At 39.5% G+C, this 13,114-nt stretch overlaps 1 pseudogene; it reads left to right on the forward strand.

Moving 5' to 3' along the window:
- The first annotated feature begins 11,295 nt into the window (after positions 1-11,295).
- On the forward strand, positions 11,296-11,490 carry LOC145719022 (small nucleolar RNA U3; annotated as a pseudogene).
- The last annotated feature ends 1,624 nt before the right edge of the window (positions 11,491-13,114 follow it).

Below are 13,114 nucleotides of genomic sequence, written 5' to 3' on the forward strand. Positions count from 1 at the left end.
GGAAGCGGGGCCACTCAAGTGGTCAGGTGTCTAGGTTACCCAGGGCTTTCTGAGCGAGAAACCCTAACCCTAACCAGTGGGGACAGCCTAATTCCTTCTCTGGCTGTTTGGCTGGCAGCTGTGTGATGCATCTGGAAGAATGTTTATTCAGGATGGATGTCTTTTGAAATGGATGCCTCCGCAATCAAAAGCTGAATGTCAAGCATTTAAATTACCATCAGACGTTTCATGGCAGTTGCGTACACTGTAGTAGTGTTTAGGGATGCATACTTAATGGGGTAAACTCCTAAACAAATGCAAAGAGGTGACTGTTGTACCCAAGATGGTTTCCTTTAGGGAGGAAGGAGGCTGTGACTGGGACACAGGAGGGGCTCCTGGGTGCCAACGGTGTCCCAGTTTTGGATGTAGGTGGTACATTCCAGGTTGTGCGCATTACAGCATTACAATAATTACCGTTATATGGCGTAGGCCCTTTTCCCTGTATTTGCTACATCTCACGCTGAAAAGCAGTTTACTGAACAAAGAGGGAGAGGACCAATGTCAATGGAATAGCTGGTGAGGTAGAGGAGCGTGAGCCCCTGCGGCTGTGATCAGAGGTCGGGAGGGTGGAGTGAAGGGACCACAGCGAGTGAGGTGGGAGGACCTGAGTTTCGGTGTGTGCTGGGCACTGTGATGACCGCTGAAGGAGTGCAAGGCACCAGGCCCTACCAGGGAACACGTCTATCAGCAGTAAGTGACAGGCAGGCTTGCCGGGTTTTGAGTTCCAACCTTTAGCATCAGGCTTAAGGACTTTGTTGGGAACCTTGCTGATTTCTTAAATATTAGCCACAGAGAACATGGAATTAATGAACAGGAATCAATCCAAAAGCGGACTTTTAAACTCTCCACACCAGAAAAGCACCAATCAAATATTACGTGAACAGTGTGTCCTATTTCACAAAAAGGGTCACATGAATTAACGATCAAAGGTGCTGTCTCCAACTTGAGAGGAAAAAAAACAAAAACCGGGCATTTGGAGATTTAAGCCATGTATTGGATGCTGCCTTGAACTGATAACAAGTCCAGGAAGTAATTTACTAAGCAGAGATTTTTGCTTTGCACATCATCAATTATTTCTGCTTCTAATTATCTGGCCCAAGAACGTGCTCAGACAAAGCCTTAGGTTTTGTTTTGTTTTTTTTTTCCATCAGTGAAGGCTCCAAGACTAAGGGCTGCTCAGGCCGTGTAAGCCTTTCTATAATGTCTCCCAGCTCCCCCAGAACCCCTAAATCCCCAGTTAGGATGCCATCACCACCACAACCACCACGAGCATAATTTTATATGTATTATTAAACAACAGAAATTCAACCGAGTAAATTTAAAGATCTACTTGGCTTCATTCAACAATTTATGAATCGGGCTGCATCTCATCTAACAAACAGAAGGGAGCTCTGATGAGTAATACAAACGGAAGGCTTTCACAGGCAGAAACAGGTGGGAAAAGGATGCTATTAGCAAAGGAAAGAAAGGATGGTCTCAGGGAGGTCACCCTCCCTTAGGAGGAAGGGCATCAACAGTGTGGTGAGGAAATTCCAGACTGATTGGCTCACAGTTCCAGTGCTGGGAGAGGCTGAAACAGCACTTAGATTAGGTGTGAAGTCTTGGTGGGGCTTAACGAAAGTGACTCCCATTTTGAGTATATTGTTTCTTTTTAACAACATTAAATATTAAGTGTACGAAAATAGCAAAACACACTGTTTTTCTTCTCTAGTATCATACAAAACACTGTGTGCATGCAACCCCAAGAAGGCTCCCCCTTGTCTTTGCACTGATCCCCTCCTATACAGAAATCCTGGAGCTGCCTCTGCATTTTAAGATATTTTATAACTTTGGAAATCACTATGTATTATGTATTATATGTATTATGTATGTATTACATGTATGTATTATGTATTATATGATCTTCCACACTCAATTTTAAAAATTTCTTAACATGAACAGTGTTGGCCTTGAGTGCCCACGTTTCTGTGTTGCTAAATAAGCAGGGATTTGTATTTCACTTAATGCCTGACGCAGTGTAGGGGAGGAACAATTCTCCCCTCCTCTCTCAGGGTCTCTGGCTGGGCCTGAGAATTAAACTAACATAAGAGATTAACAAAACAAAAACATACAAGTTTTAACTGAATGTTCACTTGTATGCGAGAGTCTCCACAAGACAAGAAGTGACCAGAGCAGGAAGCTCTTACACCTTTTAGGCAAAGAAACAAATCATATGTGGAGACTTGACACGATAAAGGCGTTGGGGCTACGGGCAGTGAGTGCTGAAGAAGTAACTAGGAAGATGTGGACTAGTTAAGACGAGGTTTGTTTATACAGCCTTCCTGGCCCCAAATATCCCATCTCTGGTGATAAGAATGTCTTCCCTCCTCCTAGTACAGGGAGGGCACCTTTCACAGGGGAGATTGATCACCTGTTTTCAGGAAGACAAAGGAGGGTCAGAGTGTCCTTCTTGCACTGGACTGTTTCTCAAGTAACTTTAATTCAAAATAATCAATATACCAAATTGGCATACCTTCGTTAAGTACTCCCACAGACAGATTTCTCTTTAGTTTCTAGTTCGTTTCTCTACTACCCACTCTGGATGGAATCCACTCTTCTTTTGACATCTTAGCACTTTCCTTCCTCCCTCCCTCCCTCCCTTCCTGCCTCCCTCCCTCCCTCCCTCCCTTCCTAGGTTTTACTTATTTATTTGAGAGACAGCAAGAACAAGCATGAGCAGGGGAGGGGCGGAGGCAGAGGGAGAGGCAAACTGCCGGCGGAGCAGGGAGCCCGACGCGGGGCTCGATCCCAGGAGCCCGACGCGGGGCTCGATCCCAGGAGCCCGACGCGGGGCTCGATCCCAGGAGCCCGGGATCACGACCCGAGCGCCCCCAGCCAGTGCCAGCACGTGGCAGTGGAACAGAGGACGTGGTGGAGCAGGCTGCTCATTAGGGCAGCCCCGCGGCGGCAGCCTCGTACGTTGAAATACGTCTAACAAAAATACTAAAATTATAGTTTGTTACTGAGAAATACTGTAATGTTCATGACTGACATTAAGAACTGTGAATTCTAAACAATGAGCTCTGGATTTTTTTTTTTTTTTTTTCTAGACAGATCCAGTTGAGAACATATTTGAACAGAACCTCAAGATCAAGTTTTACATCAGTTCTGGGTCCACATCTCCGTCCTCTCACAGTGGAGACGAAGCTGACCCAGTTAAGGTGCCTCCCTGGGGTAGCTTTGCTCCCAAACTCTCCACGTGCAACAAAACAAAGGGGGAACGAACCCCAATCAGAAAGAGAGCGGCATTTCTCTCCTAGTCAAATACACTGCGTGGCTGGCACGGCCCCTTAGAGGGTATTAAGGTTAACTGGTACACTGGGAGACTTGAAACTCAGATGAGAACACTATTCCCGAAAGTCAGCAACAAATGACAGAGCTTCTACTGGATCTTGAAGAACAGGCTTCATGACTGTGTCCACTCTGAACTTTACAGGAGTCAGGATAGAGCAGGGACATAGTATATTGTAACACCAAGTCTGGGGTTATGTATAATTAGTAAGCTATAAAAATACATTTGTGACGATGCTTATTAAGGTTTGAGATAGTTTCTTATCTTCTGTACAATGGTACGTAAAACAATGCTTCATTGGCCCTTCCTTCATGTTACTCAGAGACTGTGAGTCGCTGCAAAAGAAAATATTTCCTCCAGAAGTCGAGGGGTTTGGTGTCTCTCAGCTCACATGCTCCCTGTTCAGAAATGCCGCTCCCCTCCTGCTCTGCATCTCCTTCATCCCAATTAATCCATTAATCTGGGCAGGGATTCCTTCCTGCCCGCCTTTGGAATCTGGGGGCTGGGCCACAAGTTGTGAGGAGGGGTTATAGTTTAGTTGGGAAAGCTTCGGTGTGCCTTGTAGCCAGGCCAGACGTTATCTGCAAATTCTGCTCAGATTCTCTGGAATTTTGATAACAATTTTATCTTACTGTTTTAAAAGTTTAATGATAAAGTATTTCCGTCATAGAGGAATAATCTATCATGAATCCATACACCTATTGATATACCTACTGCTCACAAATTTAGCAAAACAGGGCTAAATTTTTGTTGTACACAATTTTTGTGTTAGATAAGAGAAATTAGATGAACTGGAAAGCACTGGACGCGTGAACTGCACTCTCCTCCCTCCTGGGAGGTTAGCGGACATCACCAGCAGATGTGTGCATTCTTCCTGCCACCTTCTTGTACACATGCACATGTCCTTCAAGTGTGGGGACTGCTTCGCTGGCTTAAAACACTCACACAAAGAGTCTCCCTATTATTGCACAACTAGCCATGCTGAGACACTTCATTCATTCTGACTGCTGGGTGGTATTCCAGTGTATCAATACACTTAGACTTACAGGACAATGCTCCTTTTGATGCACGTTTGGGTTGATTCCATTTCTCACTACCGCAATTTCTCCATTGTAACGAGCCTGTTGGTACCTGCTGCTTCTAGGGTAGCCCCCTCCCCCCAATCCGTGATTTCAGTCATCTGCAGTCAACCAGGGTCCAGAAGCAGATGACCCTCCTCCTGACACCTGCTCAGAAGGTCAACAGTCCCCTAACACCAGGTCCCACTGTCCACAGCATTCACCTCGCTTCATCTCATCACGGGGGCATTTTATCATCTTGCATCATCACAAGAAGAAGGGTGAGGACAGGACAAGATGTTTTGGGGCGGGGAGAGAGAGAGAGAGATCGACCACATTCACATAACTTTTATTACAGTATATTGTTAAAATTGTTCAATTTTGTTATTAGTTATTGTTGTAATCTCTTACTGTTCCTAATTTATAAAGTAAACTTTTTCATAGGTATGTATGAATAGGAAAAATATAGTTTATATATATAGGATTTGTTACTATCTGTGGTTTCAGGCATTCACTGGGGGTCTGTATACATATGGGAGAGTTTGTTATTTTCACTTATATGCGTATTTTCAATGTAAAATTTTGGCAACAGTGCTTTAATTTTGGGGGAATAGTTATAGATTTTATGGGAACTTTGCAGGTACATATGAATTTATTTTTCCTAGACTACTAAAGGCTGCCATCTGATTTTCTATCACCTCAAATATGTCAGCGTGTATTTCTTACAATTAAGAATATTCTCCTACACATACCATAGAGACTCTTAATCATAGGAAACAAACTGAGGGTTGCTGGAGGGGAAGGGGTGAGGGGATGGGGTGACTGGGGGATGGGCATTAAGGCGGGCACGGGATGGAATGAGCACTGGGTGTTATATAAGATTGACGAATCACTGAACTCTACCTCTGAAAATAATAATACACTATATGTTGATTAATTGAATTCAAATAAAAAAATAAAGAAGTTAAAAAAAAAAAGAATATTCTCCTGCATATATATATATATACCCCCACAGTACAACCATCGTGCCTGACGGTGGCGCATTCCTACCATCTGACCCTAAGGCCCCATTCAGGTTTCACCGGTTGTCCCCCTGGCGCCCCTCACAACAAAAGGATCCTGGTCAAAATCCTGCTTTGCATGTGCTCGTCATCTCTCTTCAGTCTCTTCCCATCTGCAACAATTTCTTAGTCTTTGTTTGATTTTGTGACCTTGAGACTCTCAAAAGCCACAGGCCAATGTCTAGTAGAATGCTCCTCATTTAAAAAAAAAAAAAAAATTGTTTCGTCGTGGCTTTATGCAGCTTACGCCTTGTTGGCCAGAATACCCCAGAAGTGATATTGTGGTTTTCTCACTCTATCCCACCAGGAGGGATGTTTGCTTTGACCACTGCACTAAGGTGGGATTTTCCAAGCCTCTCTTTTCCTTGGTAATTGATAAGTATTTTGTAGAGAGGTACTTTGAAACCATTTAAGTACCCTACTGCTCACCAAACTTTCCATTTATTTATATCTCTATGGACTCATGGTTTCTTATTTTATTCAATGGCTTACAATCCATTCGTGTCATTATTTATTCTGATGTCCATACGGTCGCAGATGTGGTCTGTGTGAGCCCTTTGGTACTGTGTCCATCTGACATTCACTGAGGACCTTCTTTCTATCTGGCAGAACAAGACGCATCAACTCATCCATACGGTATTGCCCCAGCCCTGCCTTCAGCCATTTCTCCAAGGAACACTGATTGCTTTTGGTGGAGAATGGTATTCAGAAGTCTCGCTCTGAGTGTTAGGTGTGCCCACTGCTACTATTCCAGGCCCTTTTACTATAGAAAATTTGTACATCAGTCTAAATGTAGAAATCTTTTTTTTAAGATTTATTTATTTTAAAGAGAGGGAGAGTGTGCACGTGCCTGAGTGAGCACGAGCGCGGGGAGGGGCAGAGGGAGACAAAGAATCCCAAGCAGACTCCCCGCAGAGCACAGAGCCCTACGAAGGGCTCAATCTCATTACCCCAAGATCATGGCCAGAGCTGAAATCAAGAGTTGGCCATTTAACTCGCTGGACCTGGACACCCAGGTGCCCCAAAATCTATCTATCTATCTATCTATCTATCTATCTATCTATCTATCTATCTATCTATCATCTATCTATCTATCTATCTATCTATCTATCTATCTATCTATCTATCTATCTATCAAAACTGAGTTCGTGCACACATAAATAACGAATTCCAGTCCAACATTATATGGTTCATCTCTGCAGATAGCCCATCCTCACCCCACGTGGGCTCTGCATCCACACTCCAGGGTACCCTGCATGTGCACACTCTTCTGCCTGGAGCAGAGAGTTTTTGAGAATTGACTTCTACTCTTACTTAGCAGCATATAAAAATTCTCATTTCCTTATATTCATGTCAACACTGCCACTAGACATTTGAAATTTTGTAATTCTGATGGGTATAAAGTGGTATCTAATTATTGCTTTCATTTTGTCATACAGAGGTTTTTAAGTTATGGTTTTAACACTGTAAAATTCATCAGTCCTTTCTTTTATTGCTTGCACTTTTTTAGTGTTTTCTGAGAAATCCATTTCTATCCTATCCTTCTATCCCAAAAGTTCCAAAAAGATTTTAAGGTTTTGTTTTTCACATTTGGGAAATTAGATCTTTGCTTGCTAGAAAATACAAATCAACTATTGCCAGCATGATAGCTGTCCAATCCCATGGACTGACTTGTCTATTATTTCCCTGATAATTTGTACAGGTAAATTCCATTTCACTGTGCTTTGCTGTATTGTACTTCACAGATACTGCGTTTTTTACAAATTGAAGGTTTCTGTGGCAACCCCGTGTCAAACAGGCTCTTGGTGCCATTTTTCCAATAGCATCTGCTCACTTCTTATCTCTGTGTCACATGCTGATAATTCCTGCAATATTTCAACTTTTTCATTATTATTGTATTTGTTATGTGATCTGTGATCAGTGACTATGACTCGCTGAAAGCTCAGATGATGGCACTTTTTAGAGATAAAATATTTTTAAATTAAGGTATGTACATTGTTTTTTCTTTTTTTATTATTGTAGTATAGTTGGCATATAATGTTTTATTAGTTTCAGGTGTACAACATAGTGATTCAACAATTCTATACATTACTCAACGCTCACCGCCCTAAATGTAATGCTTTCTAAGTGTGAGACCCCCAACTCTGTTCTTCTTTTCAATACTGTTTCGGCTATTTGGATCCCTTGAGAGTCTATATGCATCTTGGGATAAATTTTCCTATTTCTGCAAAAAAAAGTCTCTGAGATTTTGATAAGAATTGCACTGAATTAACCCTCACTTATATGATCAACATACATTATTACATAATTACTGACTATATTCCCTATGCCATACTTTTTCCTCTCCATGAGTTATTTATAAGTGGAAGTTTTTATTTTTTATTATTTTTTTAATTTAAATTCAATTAGCCAACATATAGTACATCATTAGTTTTTGATGTAGCGTTCAATGATTCATTAGTTGCATATAACTGGAAGTTTGTATTTCTTGATCCCCTCTGGCAACCACCAGTTTGGTCTCTGTATTTATTAGTCCATTTCTGTTTTTTTGTTTGTTCATTTTGTTTTTTAGATTCCATATATAAGTGAAGTCATATGGTATTTATCCTTCTCTGTCTTATTTCATTTAGCATAAAACTCTCTAGGTCTATCCATGTTGCTGCAAGTGACAAGATCTCATTTTTTATGGCTGAATAATAATTTGTTATATATGTGTATACATACATATACACATATTCACATCTTCTTTATCCATTCATTTATTGTTGGATACTTGTGTTGCTTCCATATCTTGGCTGTCATAAATAATGCTGCAATAAACACAGGAGTGCGTATACCTTTTCAAATCAGTGTTTTCATTTTTTTTGGGTAAATACCCAGCAGTGGAATTACTGGATCATATGGTACTTCTATTTTTAAGTTTTGGAGAAAACTCCATATTGTTTTCCACAGTGGCTGCACCAGTTTGCATTCCCACCAACAGTGGATCAGGGTTCACTTCTCTCCACATCCTTGTCCACACTTATTTCTTGTGTTTTTGATAATAGCCATTCTGACAGGTGTGAGGTGGTCTCTCATTGTGTTTTTGACTTGCATTTCCCTGACAATTAGTGATGTTGAGCATCTTCATGTGTCTGTTGGCCATCTGTATGCCTTCTTTGGAAAAAAAAAAAATGTCTATTCAGGTCCTCTGCCCATTTTAAAATCAGATTATTTGGCTTTTTGGTGTTGAGTTGCATGAGTTCTTTATATATTTTGGATACTAACCCTTACTGGATATAGCATTTGTAAAAATCTTCTCCCATTCAGGAGGCGGCCTTTTCATTTTGTTGATAGTTACCTCTGTTGTGCAAGTTTTCTAAAATTTTGGTGTAGTCCCAATAGTTTATGCTTGCTTTGTTTCTCTTCCCTGAGGAGACATGTCCATAAATATGTTGCAAAGGGTGATGTCCAAGAGATTACTGCCTATATTTTCTTTTAGGATTTTTATGGTTTCAGGTCTCCCATTTAGGTCTTTAATCCATCTTGAATTTATTTTTGTGTATGGTGTAAGAAAGTGGTCCTCATTCTTTTGCATGCAGCTGTCCTGTTTTCCCAACCCCATCTGTACCATCCTTTTCTTACTGAATGGTCTTGGCACCCTTGTTGAAAATCAGTTGATCATGTAAGTGAGGGTTAATTTCTGGGCATTCCATTGGTGTATATGACTGCCTGACGTCAGTACCACACTTAGCTTTCTAAGTGTGAGACCCCCAATTCTGTTCTTCTTTTCAATACTGTTTGGGCTATTTGGATCCCTTGAGAGTCTATATGCATCTTGGGATACATTTTCCTATTTCTGCAAAAAAATGTCTCTGAGATTTTGATAAGAATTGCACTGAATCTGTGGATCATTTTGGGTTATATGGACATCTTAACAATATTAATTCTTCTAATACATGAATATGGGATGTTATTCCATTTATTGGTGTCCTCTGGATTTCCTTCACCAATGTTTTGCAGTTTACAGTAAACAAGTTGTGCCTCCATGGTTAAGTTTATTCCTAAGCATTTTTTTTTTCTTTTCCATGCTATTACAAATGGAGCTTTTCTTTCTTCAGATATGATCATGTCATCTGTGAATCAATATCCATATATCCTCTTCCCATATAAATTTTAGAATATTGTTTATATCTATAACAAAGCCTTACAGTACTAGTATTCTGAGAGAAGCGGCATTAAACCTGTGTTTAATCTAGAGAGAATTGGCATCTTTCCTATGCTGAGTCTTCCAATTCATGAACTCAGTATGCCTCTCCACTTATTCAGATATTCTTGGACTCTTCTCAACAGCATTTTGTGGTTTTGAGCACACAAGTCTTGGATGTGTTTTGTGAGATTTACACCTAAGTATTTTTTTTTTTTTAGCAATTGTAGATGGTACTATACTTTTAACTTCAATTTACATGTATTTGTTGCTAGTATTGTTGAAGTACAATTGATTTTTGTATGCTGATCTTGTAACTTGAGAACTTGCTAAGCTCATTAATTTCTAGGACGTGTGTGTGTGTGTGTGTGTGTGTGTGTGTGTGTGCAGATTCCTTGGAATATTCTATGATCATGTCATCTGAAAATAGCTTCCTTCCAAATCTGTATGACTTTTCTTTCCTTTTCTTGCCCTACTGCCCTGGCAAGAACTTCTACTACTATCTGATAAGAATGGACATCTCTTGTACTCATATTAAGGGAAAACAATTCAATCTTTCACCATTATTTATGATGGTAGCTGTAGGATTTTTGTAGATGCTCTTTATCAATTTGAGGAAGTGTCTCACTAGGTTGTGGAGAGTTTTTATCACAAATGGATGTTAAGTTCTGTCTGCATTAATGTATTATCTCATGAGCTTTCTGTTAGCCTGTTAATATGACAGATAATATTGATTGATTTTCAAATATTGGATCACCTTTACTTTCCTGAAGTAAACACAACACTCATAATGTATATGCTTTGTATATACTGTGGAATTCTATTTGCTAATATACCCTTAGACTTTCGTATCCACATTAACCCAGAATGTTGGTCAGTAGTATTTTCATGTGTGTACTGTGCTTCTCTGATTTTGCCATCAGAGTAATACTGGCTTTATAGAATGTGCTGGGAAGTATTCTCTTTTATTTTGTAAAAAAAATTATAGAGAATTATTGATAATTATTTTTTAAACATTTGCTATAAGTTTTCAATAAAGCTATTCTGGAGATTTCTTTCTGGGAGTTTTTAAATTATAAATTTGATTTCTTTAATAGTTATCAGGCTATTCAAATTACTTATGTCATATTGGGTAAGTTGTGGTAGTTTGTACTTTTGGAGAAATTGGTCCATTTCATTTAAGTGATTTCATTATGGATACATAATTTACTACTATATTGTGTCAACAACATTTTATCTGATCAAATGAAGTGTGTCAACTTCACCTCCCTTTACATCATTTTACTCTTCCCCATTTGTTTTTGGTTTTTTTTTTTAAGATTTTATTTATTTATTTGAGACAGAGAGAATGAGAGAGAGAGAGAGAGCACATGAGAGGGGGGAGGGTCAGAGGGAGAAGCAGGCTCCTTGCTGAGCAGGGAGCCCGATGCGGGACTCGATCCAGGGACTCCAGGATCATGACCTGAGCCGAAGGCAGTCGCTTAACCAACTGAGCCACCCAGGCGCCCTACTCTTCCCCATTTGTAATATAATTGTGCTACATATTTCTCTCTATGCACTGAGGGATATTAGTGTTATGATGTTTGCTTCAACCATCTAACATAATTTAGAAAAGCTATCAAGACTATACTTTCAGGGATCATTTCTATAGTTTGTTACTAGAGAAGTTTCTCTGAATGTGTAGAGTACTCGAAACCACAAGAAGGAGACAGTGTCCCTTCCTGAGCGTGAAGCTTCTCCAGCTGCCCTTTGTCATTGATGATCGTTTTTCTCCTTTTTTGGGGGAGGAAGAGGGAGGGACACCCTTTGAATGGTTTCTAAAAAAAAAAAAAACAAAAAACCACACTATCCTATTTACCCATATTTTCACTCTTCCCATTTGATTCCTTCATTTTGATTCCTTCATTTCCTTTCTTGTAGAGAACTTACTGTAGCTATCCTAAGTATACTGCAGACAAGTTCTCTTAGAGATTTTGCGACTGTTTTGATTTAAAAATCACTTAAAAAATTAGTGGGCTTTAGGGATACCTGGCTGGCTCAGTCAGTAGAGCACGCAACTCTTGATCTCAGGGTTGTTGGTTCGAGCTGCACATTGGGTGTAGAGATTATTTAAAAATAAAATCTTTTTTTTTTTAATTTTATTTATTTATTTGACAGAGAGAGAGAGAGAGATAGTGAGACAGAGAGCACAAGCAGGGGGAGGGGCAGAGGGAGAGAGAGAGAAGCAGGCTCCCTGCTGAGCAAGGAGCCCAATGTGGCCAGGACCCTGGGATCATGACCTGAGCCAAAGGCAGATGCTTAACTGACTGAGCCACCCAGGTGCCTCTTAAAAATAAAATCTTTAGAAAAAATTAATGGACTTTATTTGGGGGTAGTTTTACATTCACAGAAAAATTTAGTGGCAAATACAAAGTTCTTACTTACCTGTCTCACCACCACCCACCCCACCCCCGCCCCTGTCCCAGTTTCTTCCATTATTAACAACTTCCATTATTAACAATTTATGTACCAACACCAAAAGTGTGGTACATTTTGTTACAGTTATGAGCCATTATCATTAACTAAAGTCTACCGTTAAGGTTCACATTTTGGATTACACATTTTACAGATGTACAACTGGATAAATGACAAATGGACAATGACATGTATCTATCACGACAGTATCATATAAGTGCACTTTCACTGTCTTAACAATTCCTGTGCTCCACTGATTCTTCCCTTCCTCCCTCCACCTGAAATCCTGGAAACCACCAATCTTTCTACTATCTTCATAGTTTTGCTTTTTCCACTGTCAGATAGTTGGAATCATACAGCTTTTTTCAGATTGGCTTCTTTCATTTAGCAATGTGCATTTAATATGTTGTTTCTCTCTGGCTGCTTTCATTATTATTTTTTTTAATTTCATTTTTTGCCTTTAGTTTCCAGAAGTTTTACTACATTGTGTCTTGCATGTATTTCTCTGAGTTTATCCTATTTGGAATTCAGTCAGCTTCTGGAATCTACTATGTCTTTAGCCAAACTCAGGAAATTTTCAGACATTATTTCTCTGAGTACTTTCTCAGCCTCACCCTTTATACTCTCCTTCTGGGATTCTGATGTTAGATCTTTGGTAGTAGTCCTATTTTCCTGTCTATTTTCTCTCTGATGTTCATATAGGATAACTGATATTGTTCTATCAAGTTCACTAATTCTTCCCTCTGTCCTCTTCATTTTTTTATTGGGCCATCCATTGATATTTTAATAATGATTATTGTTTTTTTTAATTTCTCAAATTCCACTGGTTCTTCTTTATATCTTCTATTTCTTTTATATTTTATATATATATATTAAATATTTTTTAAATATCTTTATATATATATTTTAATATATTTTACAAGTTTTTAAAAAATGCTTCTGTTATTCTAGTTTCTTTGAGTCCATATAAAAATTAGAATCTACT

Source organism: Leptonychotes weddellii, unplaced genomic scaffold, assembly GCF_054177405.1.
Source record: "Leptonychotes weddellii isolate Sample4059 unplaced genomic scaffold, ASM5417740v2 HiC_scaffold_2833, whole genome shotgun sequence".
In the NCBI taxonomy this organism is placed as follows: Eukaryota; Metazoa; Chordata; class Mammalia; order Carnivora; family Phocidae; genus Leptonychotes; species Leptonychotes weddellii.